General features: G+C 42.5%; 1 protein-coding gene across 3 annotated transcripts in view; it reads right to left on the bottom strand.

Annotated features, from left to right (window-relative positions):
- clasrp (CLK4-associating serine/arginine rich protein) overlaps positions 1 to 14,768 on the bottom strand; it is a 78,349-nt gene extending 63,581 nt beyond the window's left edge. For all 3 annotated transcript variants that reach the window (XR_004560124.1, XM_034168337.1, XM_034168338.1), the window contains exon 1: positions 14,640 to 14,768. The gene's annotated coding sequence lies outside the window, so the exon portion shown is untranslated. The remainder of the gene's footprint in view (positions 1 to 14,639) is intronic.
- Positions 14,769 to 15,240: the final 472 nt, after the last annotated feature.

Here is a 15,240-nt window from a genome sequence, read left to right as displayed (position 1 = left end):
CAATCACTGTTTAGCACTTTTACCCAGAATGCTTTGCGGTCTGTGTTTGTTACAAAACCTCAAAATTAGTGCCTTATTCAACATTAAAAGATATAGGTTATATTTTAACTTTGTACAAATGACAGAATTGACATTAATGGAGTTATTCTATCAGTATTTTCAAAAAACCATAAGTTAGTATGACTTTATTTTTCAAGACCTCCGCCTGACCGGAGTGTTGAAATTGATAGGGAGCTGGCCTTATGGTTGCTCTCGGTGTGCCTCTGTGGTGGGAGCGCTGTTGTAAACAAGAGCTTCCAACAGGGGCAGAATGTTGAAAGAAAAATGATTGATTAGTAAAGAGTTGATTTTGTGACTGCTCTCAGGATTTGTCTGTACTGCTTCCTGCAGGGGGCAGCATGGTCAAACATTCTTGCTTATCTTTAGGTCTTTTACCGCTTTAGATGCTTTCAAAAGTGATTGTGTTAAAAATCAATTTCAGCTCTTTAGTAACTGCAAATGTCCCATAGACAACACCGGAATTTATCGGTTATCGATTATCTGTAACTTCCGATACATTTTTAGGTGGTTTATCGGTTTATCTTTATCAAAGATAACTTTTCAGTTATCTTATTATCTGTTATCGAAGTTAATTTTTTGGTTATCTGTGCCCACCACTGCCTATAAATGATAAATGCACGCAGAACACAATGCACCTGCTCTCCCTTCGCTCACTGCCTCCGGGGGTACGGATGCGGGACCCGCAAAGAATCCAAGTCATGGCCACGGAGCTCTGCGGCTGCGTTACCTAGACCATGCAGCAGGTGCTGCACATCAAAACAGCGAGCGTAGTCTCTGGACCTGATGCTGCATGCAGCTCGGCACAGCAGACAGGGGGCGGTGTGAGTGGCCCGCTGCGGCGCTTACTGAGCCCGCAGACTCAGTAAGCGCATCGGAGGCAGTGAGAGCAATCGCAGTGATGCCGACCGGTGTCACGTACAATTCTTTCCGCCTTGCTTAGGAAACAGCGCTTGGAACTTGAGGTGGATGGATGATGAAAGAAGCAAAACACCTTCGCAATTCACGTCGATATTTTGATGATTTCTTCATTTACAGCAGCTTCATTAAACAAATGTACTTGAATGATTATCAGCACGACGGCGAGCTTACAGGCTAACCTCCGCTAACACTAGAAGACAGTTGCCAGTTATGGCCTCTGAAACAAGGGAGAAAAAAAAGAAACAGCACCGTTCAGCTGAAGCATTAGTGGACGTAAAATATTCTGTCTGTTAAGAGCCATAACTGGCAACTGTCTTCTAGTGTTAGCGGAGGTTAGCCTGTAAGCTCGCCGTCGTGCTGATAATCATTCGAGTACATTTGTTTAATGAAGCTGCTGTAAATGAAGAAATTCATCAAAATATCGACATAAATTGAGAAGGTGTTTTGCTTCTTTCATCATCCATCCACCTCAAGTTCCAAGCTCTGTTTTCTAAGCGAGGCGGAAAGAATTGTACGTGACACCTGATTGGCTGATTACTCGGGTGGTATGTAAAATATTACCCATCTGCGAAAAGGGTGTATTGCTATTTATTCTTTAGTGTTTTATCCAATCATATTGGCGTATCATTTATAGGTATATGATAATAACCGATACTTTTCTCATCCAATACCAGAGCTCAGTTTGCTTTAATATTATAATTATCATTATTGTTGTTTTTATGAGGGTTTTCTTAAAAAGGAGACCTGAAAGTTCAGCTACAATTTGCCAGAAGGTGCATCTAAGATGAAAGCCTAGATTTGATGTTTTGGTGAAACAATCAAGTACTTTTATAGCCTTATTTTTTTATAGATTTAAAGAAAAAAGAGCACTCTGTCTGTCTCTCCATCTCAATTTTTAATTTCAATGGAGCTTTACTGATATGGGAGACATATGTTTACATTGTCAAAGCAAGTGTTAAAGAGTAAAAATTAAGTTGTTCGTCCGTCCCTCTGTGTGTGTTTGTGTGTGTGTGTGTGTGTTCGTGCTGCGCAAACTTTGAACTTTTGGAAACACAAAGCCTTTCAACTGTAAAATTAGTGTATCATCATCGATGCTCATGCGCAGGATTTTAATAGAGACTTTTCCCCTTTCAGCGGACAGAATTTCTGTTCAGCTCCTCCTTGGCTGCACACTGAGCTGCCTTTTCATAGCGTTTAACAGCCTCGGGACAGTAAAGTAAACTTTTTAGTACACATTTTCAGCAACAATTCAGTTAATTTTTTGGAAAATGCGTGCTCGATGAACAGACAATGTGAATCCGTGAGCTGGGCAGAAATTTGGCGCTAACTGCAGCTAGAACACTGCGAAAGAGAGCTCTCTCAAACAGTCCCGCTTCAGAAAACCTCCTGTGCCCTCCTCCCACTCAGCAGCAAACAAGCAGAGAGCAAAGAACAGCAGTTGAGAGTTCACAGTGGCTCTTCTTCGGTATCAGAAAATGTTGCGGGTTGAATCGGTATTTTCCGATACGTTAATTACGTCAGTACTGGAACCCAATACCGATGTGGGATCAGATCGGTCCCATCCCTACTTGTAATACACAGCAAATTCACAAGAGGTATCGATAAGGAAACTAATAAGGAATTGGACTGATAAGCGAAATCGATAATGGCATCGATAGATAAAATCTTATCAATACCCATCCCTAATACTGACGCAATGCATTTCCGTGTGTGACTTCCCAACAGCCAGCAAAACACATCAAAGATATGTCAATATAGACAACTTTGTACATTGAAGTAGTCTGCATGAACGAGGAGTGCTTTGTAGAAGACATAAAAACCGGTAGAAAATTCCAGAAAAATTATTTTTGAAGATAACTGAAAGTTACGAAGAAGAATGCACTCCGGTTACTCATTTTTACAGCCAGTGAAGTATTAGCAGATCAGCTGATTTCAGTGTTTTCAGCTTCACTTTTCCCCTCAAGATTTATAGTTTTCAGTGGTTTTAGGTGTTTTCTAGGCCATTCAGCCTTAGAATAATAATTTTTAAAAAAAATTAAAATGTAATATACACATGGGGTATGCAGCCAGTACATTCTGCGTGCCAGTGTCACAGATCGAATGGTGCCCCCCTAAAAATTGGTCCACCCTGCTTTCACTGCGCATGCATCATTTGGGACCACAGCAGCTCGTTTGAGACAAGTCTTTACACTCAAAGCGATCAAATGGAATAATGTGATTATTAGCCATTATTAAAACCTCTTAAATCATTCTGAAGTCAGTTTTAAGCAGAAACAAGGCTGTTTCAAGCAGAAACGAGGCAATAATCGTTGAGTCACTACTGTCTCTTTGAAATGACAGAGGCGCAGCGAATGCAGCAGCTCCTCTGGCTGCTGCACTCTGATTGCTTCCTCCGTCTTTTCTGATGAAATAATGCTGAATTTATGTGGAAATGATTGTTGTGCAAAAGCTTCAGATATCTGTCACTGAGATAGATGATGCCCGGAGTGCATTTTTAAGCAGAAACGAGGTGATAATTGGTGAGCCGCGGTTGACGCATGCACAGTGAAGGCAAGGCGGACCAATTTTTAGGGGGGACCATTCGGTCAGTGACACCAGTACCAAGCCTGGATAAATGAGGAGGGTAGAAGAAGGCAGGCCATTAACCTTAAAGTCTGTCAAATCTTAGCTACATGGGATGTGCAGCCAGTACACTCTAAAGCCACTTTCACACTGGGCCAACGCATAATGTGGCATACGAACTATGCCGCGCTTATGCAGCAATACCGCTGAGGGGCGAAAAGGGGTCCACGAATCGGACGCAATTTTTTAATTTTTTGACAGCCATTTGGCGTAAAGCAGTGGACGCAGTGCTCTACACAAGTCTATGCAACACTGCGTTACTGTATGCAACCCTACATAACACTGCACTACTGCACACCATGCCTCTACAATTGTAAGCTACCCTACATCAGTCCAGTAAAAAATCCTTTTGGGTTTTTCTCAGTATATACACCTGCATTGCTAGATTTTATTGATCCCACTGGTCTCTGCTGAACTGTGGTGGCAGTGAAGTTTCAAAACCATAGAAGAAGAAGAGGCGGGCCAAAACCGCAGAGGAAGATGAGGGCCAAAGCTTCCCCCCTGCACATAACAGCCATTCCTGTGTAACACGCAGCACAATGCAGCTCGACGCAGGCCCGGTGTGAAAAGGCCTTAACTGCCAGTCCCAAGCCCGGATAAATAATTAGGGCTGCACCAGGAAGGACATCTGGCGTAAAACAAGCCAACCCAACCACGCACAGTACAAATCGAAATTCCAAACTGAATCGGTCGAGGTTAACAATAACTGCTACAGGTTGCACAAAAGGGTGCTGGCGGAAATTGAGCTACTATGCAAAGAAGAAGAGGAGGAAACATGTCCAGAGACAGTGGGAGAAGAAGAAAACTAAAGGGTGGAAGTGAGACTTGGGACTCTGAATGCTGGCAGTTTAACTGGTAAAGGGAGAAAGCTGGGTGACATGACGGAGAGGAGAAAGGTAAATATATTGTGTGTGCAAGAAATCAAGGGGACGAGAAGTAAAAGCAGGAGCACAGGTGGTGGGTTCAACATGTTGTATTATGGTGTGGATAGAAAGAGAAATGGTGTTGGGGTCATTCTAAAGCATAGGCATCAAGCTAATTCCAGAAAGGGCCAAGAGGGTGCAGGCTTTCTTTGTAACCATCAACTCCACCAGGTGATTTCATTGATGAATTCATCCCATCTGCTCAAAATGATGTTAATCAGTTTCAATGTGTTTTAAAAGTGCGAGCCGCGCTTCAAACTTTATGCAAGTTTTAAATTATGTTAACAGGCCTACTATAACCTGAATTCTGATTAATAATTCCGCAATGTTTGTTCTGTGAATTTTATGGTCATATTTGATGCACGTATTTGCAGAAAGCCACAGTAAACAGTCTCACATTTCATCATTCAGCTGTGCTGAGAGCTCCATCTCGCCCAGAAGAGCAGAGGAAAAAAGCCAAGCCTTCTGCTTTATCATTGGAGGAACCCCACGACAAGCCAATCAGGATCATCAACTCACATGGTGGCATCTCTGAGGACTTTCTGGACAAAACTCCACCAAAAGCAGACAAACTAACACTGCCTCCTGCTGGACAGAAGCAGGAATGGCAAATGAGATCATTCCAATGCACAAAAATACATGTCGAACAAGTAAGAGAATCAGGTACTCAAAATTAATTATATAGGTTTCAAAAAAACTGTCCAAAACTGTCACAGCCTATAAGGAATTTTTTAAGAGAATTAATGTTAATGAATCCCTTTCCTTCTGTACAATTTATTTTATATCTCCTTCTATTAACTGTTCATTTTATGTTTAATATATTTTTAAAATAAAGTTCTGAAAACAAAAACATTGTGGGAGAGGCAAAAAAGTCAGTAAAATCACCTTAAAAATATTTAGAACCACAAACAAACTTGATTCTTGGTTTGTTTATTTAATTTTGCCATTAAAACTGGCCATCACTTAATAAAATAACTTCTCAAGGCCAGGGCTTCTCAAAGTCTGGGGACAAACGAGTTCAGTAGGCTGAGCGAGTCCGAGTGAGGAGGATTGTAAACATCCCTCCGCTCAGTGCTTTATAGGCTGCTGCAGCGGAGGAGGAGGAGACCCGCTGCAGCTCAGTGACAACAGAGACTTTCACTTTCAGTCACCAAACATCAGAAAAGTCTCCAGTAACGACAGGAAAAGTCGCTAGATTTGTCACTAGTCGGTTTTGAGAAAATACAGCGAGGAAAATAAGTATTTGAACGCCTTGCAATTTTGCAAGTTCTCCCACTTAGAAATCATGGAGGGGTCTGAAATTTTCATCTTAGGTGCATGTCCACTGTGAGAGACATAATCTAAAAATCCGTAAATCACAATGTATGATATTTTTAATAATTTATTTGTATGTTACTGCTGCAAATACGTATTTTAACACCTGTGAAAATCAATGTTAATATTTGGTGCAGTTGCCTTTGTTTGCAATTACAGAGATCAAACGTTTCCTGTAGTTTTTCACCAGGTTTGCACACACTGCAGCAGGGATCCATACAGATCTTCTCCAAATCTTTCAGGTTTGGAGTTTCAGCTCCCTCCAAAGATTTTCTATTGAGTTCAGGTCTGGAGACTGGCCAGGCCACTCCAGGACCTTCAAATGCTTCTTACGGAGCCGCTCCTTAGTTGCCCTGGCTGTGTGTTTGGGGTCACTGTCATGCTGGAAGACCCAGCCATGACCCATCTTCAATGCTCTTACTGAGGGAAGGAGTTTGTTTGCCAAAATCTCGCAATACATGACCCCATCCATCCTCCCTTCAATACGGTGCAGTTGTCCTGTCCCCTTTGCAGAAGAGCACCCCCAGAGTATGATGTTTCCACCCCCATGCTTCACGGTTGAGATGGTTTTCTTGTGGTTGTTCTCATCCTCTAAACATCTCCTCGGTTCAATACACCTCCCCTGGATCATCCAGATGGTCACTGGTGAACTTCAATCGGGCCTGGACATGTGTTGGCTTGAGAAGGGGGACCTTGCTGCCCTGCAGGATTTTAAACCATGACAGCATCATGTGTTACTAATGTAATCTTTGTGACTGTGGTCCCAGCTCTCTTTAGGTCATTGACCAGGTCCTCCTGTGTAGTTCTGAGCTTTCTCAGAATCATCCTTACCTCACACAGTGAGATCTCTCATGGAATCCCAGACCGAGGGAGATTGACAGCCATCTTGTGTTTCTTCCACTTTCTAATAAATAATCATAACAGTTGTTGTCTTCTACCAAGCTGCTTGCCTGTTGTCCTGTAGTCCATCCCAATCCAATCCACTTTATTTATATAGCACATTTAAAACAGAACAGTTTCCAAAGTGCTGCACATAAAAATGATTATACAACTATACAAAACAATAAACCAACTCAGATACTAATAAATAAATAAACATAAAAACAATAAAACAAATAAATAAAACACTGGGCCAAAGACAACAGAGGACCATACAAGTCACGCAGAGCTAAAAGCCAGAGAATAAAAGTGGGTCTTCAAACGAGACTTAAAACACTCCACTGTGGGGGCTGTTCGAACGTGGAGAGGCAGAACGTTCCAGAGTCTGGGCCCAGCCACAGAGAAGGCCCTGTTCCCCCTGGTCTTAAGTCTCGTCCTAGGCACCACAAGCTGGAACTGGCCCTCAGACCTCAGAGCGCGCGCTGGGGAGTAAATTTGGAGGAGGTCTACAATATATTGTGGGGCCAGTCCATTTAAAGCTTTAAAAACAAATAATAAAATTTTAAAATCAATTCTAAAATTAACAGGGAGCCAGTGCAAAGACGCAAGAATGGGTGTAGTATGTTCATGTTTTTTGCTCCCAGTTAAGAGGCGTGCAGCAGCTTTCTGAACTAACTGCAATCTGTGAAGTGTATTTTGATTAATTCCAAAAAAAAGTGAATTGCAGTAGTCCAGGCGTGAAGAAATAAAAGCATGCATGACGCGCTCCAAGTCAGAAAAGGACAAAATTGATTTAATTTTGGTTAAAAGATGAAGCTGATAAAAGCTGGATTTAACAACCGCCTTGACCTGCCTGTCCAGTTTAAGATCAGAGTCCATAATGATGCCAAGGTTGGTGGCTGTGGGCTTCATTTGTTGACTGAGAGGGCCCAGGTCTAATCGAACTGTGGAACCAACACTGGGCCCAAACACAATCACCTCGGTTTTGTTCTCATTTAAGCTAAGAAAATTTTGAGCCAACTAAGCCTTGACGTCTTCCAGGCACACAAGCAAGGGTGTCAGGGGGCTGCTAGAGTTCTTCTTAATAGGCAAGTAAATTTGAGTATCATCTGCATAAAGATGATAAGATATGCCATGTTTTCTAAACACCTGACCTAACGGGAGAAGGTATAGGGTGAAGAGAATAGGCCCAAGAATAGAACCCTGGGGGACTCCACAGTTCAGAGGAACAGAAGACGAGGTGGACTCCCCCAGCCTGGCAGTAAATGAACGGCCTGTAAGGTAAGAGTGGAACCAGTCCAAGGCTGTCCCCCTGACACCCACACAGTTCTCAAGAAGAGATAAAAGAGTTGCATGGTCAACTGTGTCAAAGGCAGCAGTCAAGTCTAAAAGCACCAAAACGGCAGAATCACCAGAATCAGTGATTAAAAACAGGTCATTAAAAATCTTTAAAAGTGCAGACTCCGTGCCGTGAAATAATTTATAACCTGACTGAAAACTGTCTAAAATGTTGTTCGTTTCTAAAAACTCTTGTAGTTGTACAAGAACAGCTTTTTCCAAAATCTTTGAAATAAAAGGAAGCTTAGATAAGGGCCTATAATTAGAGATAGAGTTATCAAGACTCGCTTTCTTTAAAAGAGGCTCAACTACAGCCTGCTTACAAAACGCAGGAACTTTTCCTGACACAAGGCTGCTGTTGACCAAAGCAACAACATCAGGGCCGATAGTTCCCCAGACCTCTTTAAAGAGTCGTGGGGGGATACAGTCTGAGGGACAAAATGAAGGTTTGAGATTTTTAACAATATTTGATAAATCTGAAAATAACACAGATTCAAACTGGTCTAACACAGCAGAACAGGTGTGAGCCATGACTGAACTGGCCGAAGTGACAGTCATCCCAGCCCTAATACTGGCGACCTTATCACAAAAAAAAAAATGTAAAAAGCGATTACAAACAACTTGAGTTGCTTCCAAAGTGGTGGATTGGCCAGGGTTTAACAAAGATCCAATAGTTTTAAAAAGAACACGAGGTTTGTCCCAGTTATCAGAAATTAGAATGGAAAAGTATTTTGCCTTTTCAGACCTGACCATATTTTGGAATTTTCTCCAACTTTTTTCAGAATTTGATAGGAGACGGGAGACCCAGCCTTGTGCAGGTCTACAGTTTTGTCCCTGGTGTCCTTAGACAGCTCTTTGGTCTTGGCTATGGTGGACAGGTTGGAGTGTGATTGACTGAGTGTGTGAACAGGTGTCTTTTATACAGGTAACAAGTTCAAACAGGTGCAATTAATACAGGTAAAGAGTGCAGAATAAGAGGGCTTCTTAAAGAAAAATTAACAGGTCTGTGAGAGCCAGAATTCTTGCTGGTTGGTAGGGGATCAAATACTTATTTTCAGCAGTAACATACAAATAAATTATTAAAAAATCATACATTGTGATTTCCAGATTTTTTTTTAGATTATGTCTCTCACAGTGGACATGCACCTAAGATGAAAATTTCAGACCCCTTCATGATTTCTAAGTGGGGTAACTTGCAAAATCGCAGGGTGTTCGAATACTTAGTTTCCTCACTGTATCTGTGTTTTTTATTTGACTAGAAGGTTACTCAGCATGGAGTCGAAGGCAGTTTAACTCTCCTAACATGTTTCCCTCCACCATCTTCTTTATCTTTCTACAGCAGCCGTGCCCCGCCGCGCCCCCACCCCCAGCGGTGCCATCATGTGGCAAGAGGCCTGCAAACATGAGCACAAGCTTCGTGGCATGATGGTAGACTACAAGCGTAGAGGGGAGCGCAGACGAGAGTACTACGAGAAGATAGTAAGGCGCATTGTAATTGACATTCTAATGCAGCTAAAGCATTATGTCTCTCACAGTGGACATGCACCTAAGATGAAAATTTCAGACCCCTCCATGATTTCTAAATGGGAGAACTTGCAAAATCGCAGAGTGTTCAAATACTTTTTTTCCTCAATGTAAGTCCTCAAGAGGGTTTGGAAAGTCGCCAGATTTAGCAAGAAAGTCGCCAAGTTGGCAACACTGAATGGAAACACACGCAACGCGAACTGACCCGTGCACAGCCCTGTACCGAACCGAACGTCCCGTACCGAAACAGTTCAATACAAATACACGTATCGTTACACCCTTAGTGCATATGCACCACAAGTAGGTTATGAGATTTCTGGAGTGAGTTACATGAGGTGATGGAGTGTGTACCCAAGCATGAAAGAGTAGTTATTGGCGCAGACATCAATGACATGTTGGTGAAGGGAACAGAAATGAGGAAGTAATGAGCAGATATGCTATCAAGGACAGGAATGTGGAAGGACAAATGGTAGCTGATTTTGTAAAAAGGATGCAAATGGCTGTGCTGAATACTTAAAGAAAAGGGAGGAGCACAGGGTGAAAGAGTGGAGGAAGGTGCATACGTGGACAATATTCTTTGTAGGAAATGAAAGCTAAAAGAAATTGTAGACTGTAAGGTGGTTTCAAGAGAGAATGTTGTTAGACAGCATCGGATGGTGGTTTGTAAGATGACTTTCGAGGTGAAGAGGAGAGTCAGAGCTCAACAAAGGATCAGAAGATGGAACCTGAAGGAGGAAGACTTGTGTGAAATTCAGTGAGCATTGAATTTTGAATTGAATTTATTAGACACCCATGCAACAAAATTTCACTCATATACAACAACAAAACTCAAAGTAGTCAAATTAAAAAAAGACAGTAAGAAAAAAATAAACAATGTACACGGTGCCTAAAGGCCTAGAAAGAAGCAAAGCTTATCAATGCCTACACCCCTCCATGAAGTAAAATCAAACTAGGTATATGTGCCTGTTCATAAATGTTAATTTCTAAACAAAATCTGAACAACAGCAGCTCATAATTACAATGAAAAGAAAACAAATATTTTCCAAACAGCTCCCAATACAAGCTGGTTACCGCCTACATATTTCAGCAGAAAAGGTTCAAGTATAACACCTTCATACAACACAACTCAACCACTTTCATCTAATACATATCTGGAGAATACCATTTCTTTGTATAAATATTTGAACCAGTTGATATCTGGACATCGCTTGAGTTTCTCAGATAGAAGCAGGTCAGACAGGCAGCGGATAGAGAGGAAGCAATTTTAGACAACTGCAAAAGTACTGCAGATGTGGTGAGGGAGACAGCTAGGAAGGTACTGGGTGTGACATCTGGACAGTGGAAGTAAGACAAGGAGACTTGGTGGTGGAACGAGGATGTTCAGGAAAGCATAAGGAGGAAGAAGTTGGTGAAAAAGAATTGGGATCATCAGAGAGATGAAGAAAGTAGATAGGAGTACAAGAAGATGCAGTGTAAAGTGAAAAGAGAAGTGGCAAAAGCTAAGAAAAAGGCCTTTGGCGAGCTGTACAAGACGTTCAACAGTAAGGAAGGAGAAAAAGACTTGTACTGATTGGCCAGACAAAGGGACTGGGCTGGAAAGGATCTGCAGCAGGTTAGAGTGATAAAAGATACAGATGGTAAGGTTGTGACAAGTGAAGAGAGTGTGTTGAGAAGGTGGATATTTTGAGGAGCTGATGAATGAAGAAAATGAGAGAGAGAAGAAGCTGGATGATGTGGAGAGTAAATCAGGAAGTGCAAGAGATTAATAATGATGAAGTGAGAGCAGCTATGAAGAAGTTAAGAGTGAAAAGGCAGTTGATCCAGATGACATTCCAGTGGAGGCACAGAAATGTCTAGGAGAGATGGCAGTGGAGTTTCTAACCAGATTGTTTAATAAAATCTTGGAAGGTGAGAGGATGCTTGAGGAGTGGAGACAAAGCGTGCCGATTCTGCAGAGCTGCAGTAACTACAGAGGCATTAAGCTAATCAGCTACATAATTGCCCTTTTAGGGATCAATAAAGTTGTCTGAAGCCACAGCATGAAGTTATGCAAAAGAGTAGAAGCTAGGCTTAGAAACCAGGTGCAGATCTTTGAGCAGCAGCATGGTTTCATGCTGAGAAAGAGCACCACAGATGAAATGTTTGCTCTGACAGTACTGTTAGAGAAGTACGAGGTCTGTTAGAAAAGTATCGGACCGTTCTATTTTTTGCAAAAACCTGGTGGATTTGAATCACGTGTGCTTGCATGAGCAAACCTTGAACCTTCGTGCGCATTTGTGAACTTTTTCACGCCTGTCGATTGCATCATTTTCTGGTAAGCAGCCTTTGTGTGAGGACATGTGCAGTGCGCTCGGCGGATTTTAATTTCTTGGAAAAACACGGAACGACTGGAGCAACGTCGCATCAAATTTTGCCAGAAACTGGGCGACAGTCAGCTGGAAACCATTCAGAAGATTCAGGCGGCTTTCGGTGACTTTTCAGTCATGTGACTATCCGAGAAATTGTGGAAGAGGTGGGCATGTCACAGCATGTCCTGTGAGACTTCAACACGGAGGCGCTTTTGCTCCGCCGTTAGCAGCAGCATGAATTTCAGCGCCACTCTTTTCATGGCCAAATCTTCTGTCACAGTGGAATGTACCGAAAAAGTGCTTATGTCCACCTCTTCCACAGTTTCTCGGATCGTCACACGACGGTCCCGCATCACCACAGCATTCATTTTGGAAATGATCTGGTCATTTCAGCATGTTGATGGCCGACCGGAGCGTGGCTCGCTCTCCACCGTTGTGCGGACGTCTTTAAACCGGCTGTACCGCTCCTTAATTTGTGTGATGCCCAAAGCATCGTCACCAAAAGCCGTCTGAATCATCCAAATGGTTTCCACCTGGCTGTCGCCCAGTTTCTGGCAACATTTGATGCGGCGATGCTCCAGTCGTTCCGTCTTTTTCCTTGAAATGAAAATCCGCCGAGCACACTGCACGTCTCACACAAAGGCTGCTTACCAGAAAACGATGCAATCGACAGGCGTGAAAAAGTTCACGCATGCGCACGAAGGTTCAAGGTTTGCTCATGCAAGCACACGTGATTCAAATCCATCAGGTTTTTGCAAAAAATAAAAAGGTCTGATACTTTTCTAACAGACCTCGTATAGAGCAGGTCAGAAGAAGTTACACTGTGTGTGGATTTAGAGAAAGTTTATAATAGGGTGCCAAGAGACAAGTTGTGGCAACGTATGAGGAAGTCTGAAGAGACAGAGGTATGTGAGGTGTGTAGAATATGTACAAGGATGGTGTGACAGCAGTGAGATGTGCAACACGAGTGACAGATTCATTCAAGGTGGAGGTGCGATTACACCAAGAATCAGCTCTGATTCCTTTCTTGATCGCAATGGTGATGGACAGGTTGACGGATGAGATCTTCGTGGACTATGATGTTTGCAGATGACATTGTGATCTGTAGTAAGAGGAGAGAGCAGGCTGAGTCTAGCCTGGAGAGGCGGATATGCTCTGGAGAAGGGGAATGAAACTCAGTAGTAGCATGACTGAGTACATGTGTGTGAATGAGAGGGAGCCTCGTGGAATACTGTGGTTACAAGGAGTCGAGATGGTGAAAATAGATGAGTTTAAATACTTGGGGTCAGCTGTCCAAAATAATGGCGACTGTGGTAGAGAGGTGAAGAAGAGAGTGCAGGCAGGGTGGAGAGAGGTGGCAACAGTGATTTGTGACAAAAGGATATTTGCACGAGTGAAACGGAAAGTTTACAAGAAGCCAGCTATGTTGTACAGTTAAGATACGGCGGCACTAACAAAAAGACAGGAGGCAGAGTTGAAAATGTTGTGATTCTCTTTGGGAGTGACGAGAATAAGACAGGATTAGGAATGAACATAGAGGGATAACTCCGGTGGGACGGCATGGAGACAAAGTCAGAGAAGCGAAATTGAAATGGTTTGGAGATGTGCAGAGGAGTGACCCAGGGTATATAGGGAGAAGGATGCTGAGGATGGAGCCAGCAGGCAGGAGGAGAAGAGGGAGGCCAAAGAGGAGGTTTATGGATGTAGAGGACATGCAGGTGGTTGGGGTGACAGAGAAAGATAGAGGACAGGGTGAGATGGGAAAAAAAAAATTGATCTGCTGTGGCTACTCCTAACGGGGGCAGCCAAAGAACATACAAAATTTTTTTTGAATGGTTTAGGTCTATTCTCAAGATTGGTCATCGGCAACACCCCCTGGTGGTTGTTTTCATTCTGTGAATACACTGCCAAACTCATATGATCTGGTCACTTTTCAAAGCCGTGAAATGAACCACTGTTCATTAAACTGACTTTATTGATGTGTCCAACCCAAACTTGGTGAATAAATCTCATCGTTAATCTAGACAGTTCAGCTGGTCAACAAACGAGCCAGGACACAATACAAAAGGCCCAAGAGTGTTTTCACGGAGCAGCCTGTCGCACATGTGCAGAAGTATGAACTGACGTATACCCGACTGAAAAAAATAATAAAATGTTAAATGAACCATAAAGAACATAAGCTAATGATATTAACCCATATGAATTAGTTAAGTCTTTTGCGTTTTATTACTTTTACTGTTTATTTTCAGGACAGTGAACAAATAATCACTCATATGACTCAAACTTACACTTTTACAAGCACTTTTCCATTGATACAGCCTACGTAGGCACTAATATGCACTTTAATAAACGATTTAGATATCCAAAACGTACTGTGCGTGGGCTGAGCATGCGCACTCGAAATATTACGCCCACTAAAGCTAAGTGGCTAAAGTTAAATTATTGACACCGTCAAGCTAGACCTACTTAATGGACTTTGTCTCATTATGACGGCATTCAAGCACAAATAATGGTGAAACAAATGTTCTCAGCGTCATTTGCAAACTAAAGAAGTTAAAGCGTGCAACCTCGGCCTTAGTTTAGCTGAGCCTAGCTTACATTAGCCTAGCAGGCGCCCAAAAACGACAACATCTACCAGGGCACATTTGCACCCACACAGCAGGAAATATAGCTACACAACACATACATTATAGCGTTAAATTTCGCTGTATACCTGTTTTAATGAGCACCAACACACACAAATGGGTAGTTTTTGTCGTGGAGTGCTCACACGCCTCTTTGCCGAAAGTGCTGCACGAACTCACTTGTGTGCATAGCAGCAATGTTACAAACACCTGTGGGGGCGCTGCAACATTTTTTTGTCACTATTTCAACCATTTTTTTAATTTTAAAAGTTACTGCCCACAGCTCCACAAATAAAAAGGCAATTTCTCTTAAAAAAGAAAAAAAATGCATCTCAAAATATGAGATATAAGGTACGCTTCTGTAGAAATGTGACATTTCTGAAAAGTATATTCACTTATGCAGTCAATACTTGGTTGGGGCTCCTTTTGAATTAATTCCTGCATCAGTGTGACGTGGCATGCAGGCAGTCAGCCTGTGGCACTGATGAAGTGTTTCTGGAAACCCAGGTTGCTTATATATTAGCCTTCAGCTCCTCTGTATTGTTGGGTCTAGTGTCTCCCATGTTCCTCTTGACAATACCTCACAAAGTTTGTGTTGGGGCTCAGGCCAGTTGGCTGGCCAATCAAGTACAGCACTATTGTGGTTGGCAAACCAGTTACTAGTAGTTTTGGCACTGAGGGCAGATGCCA

The sequence above is a fragment of the Thalassophryne amazonica genome, chromosome 4, assembly GCF_902500255.1.
Source record: "Thalassophryne amazonica chromosome 4, fThaAma1.1, whole genome shotgun sequence".
NCBI lineage: Eukaryota > Metazoa > Chordata > Actinopteri > Batrachoidiformes > Batrachoididae > Thalassophryne > Thalassophryne amazonica.
This window is presented reverse-complemented; position numbering and strand designations above follow the sequence as displayed.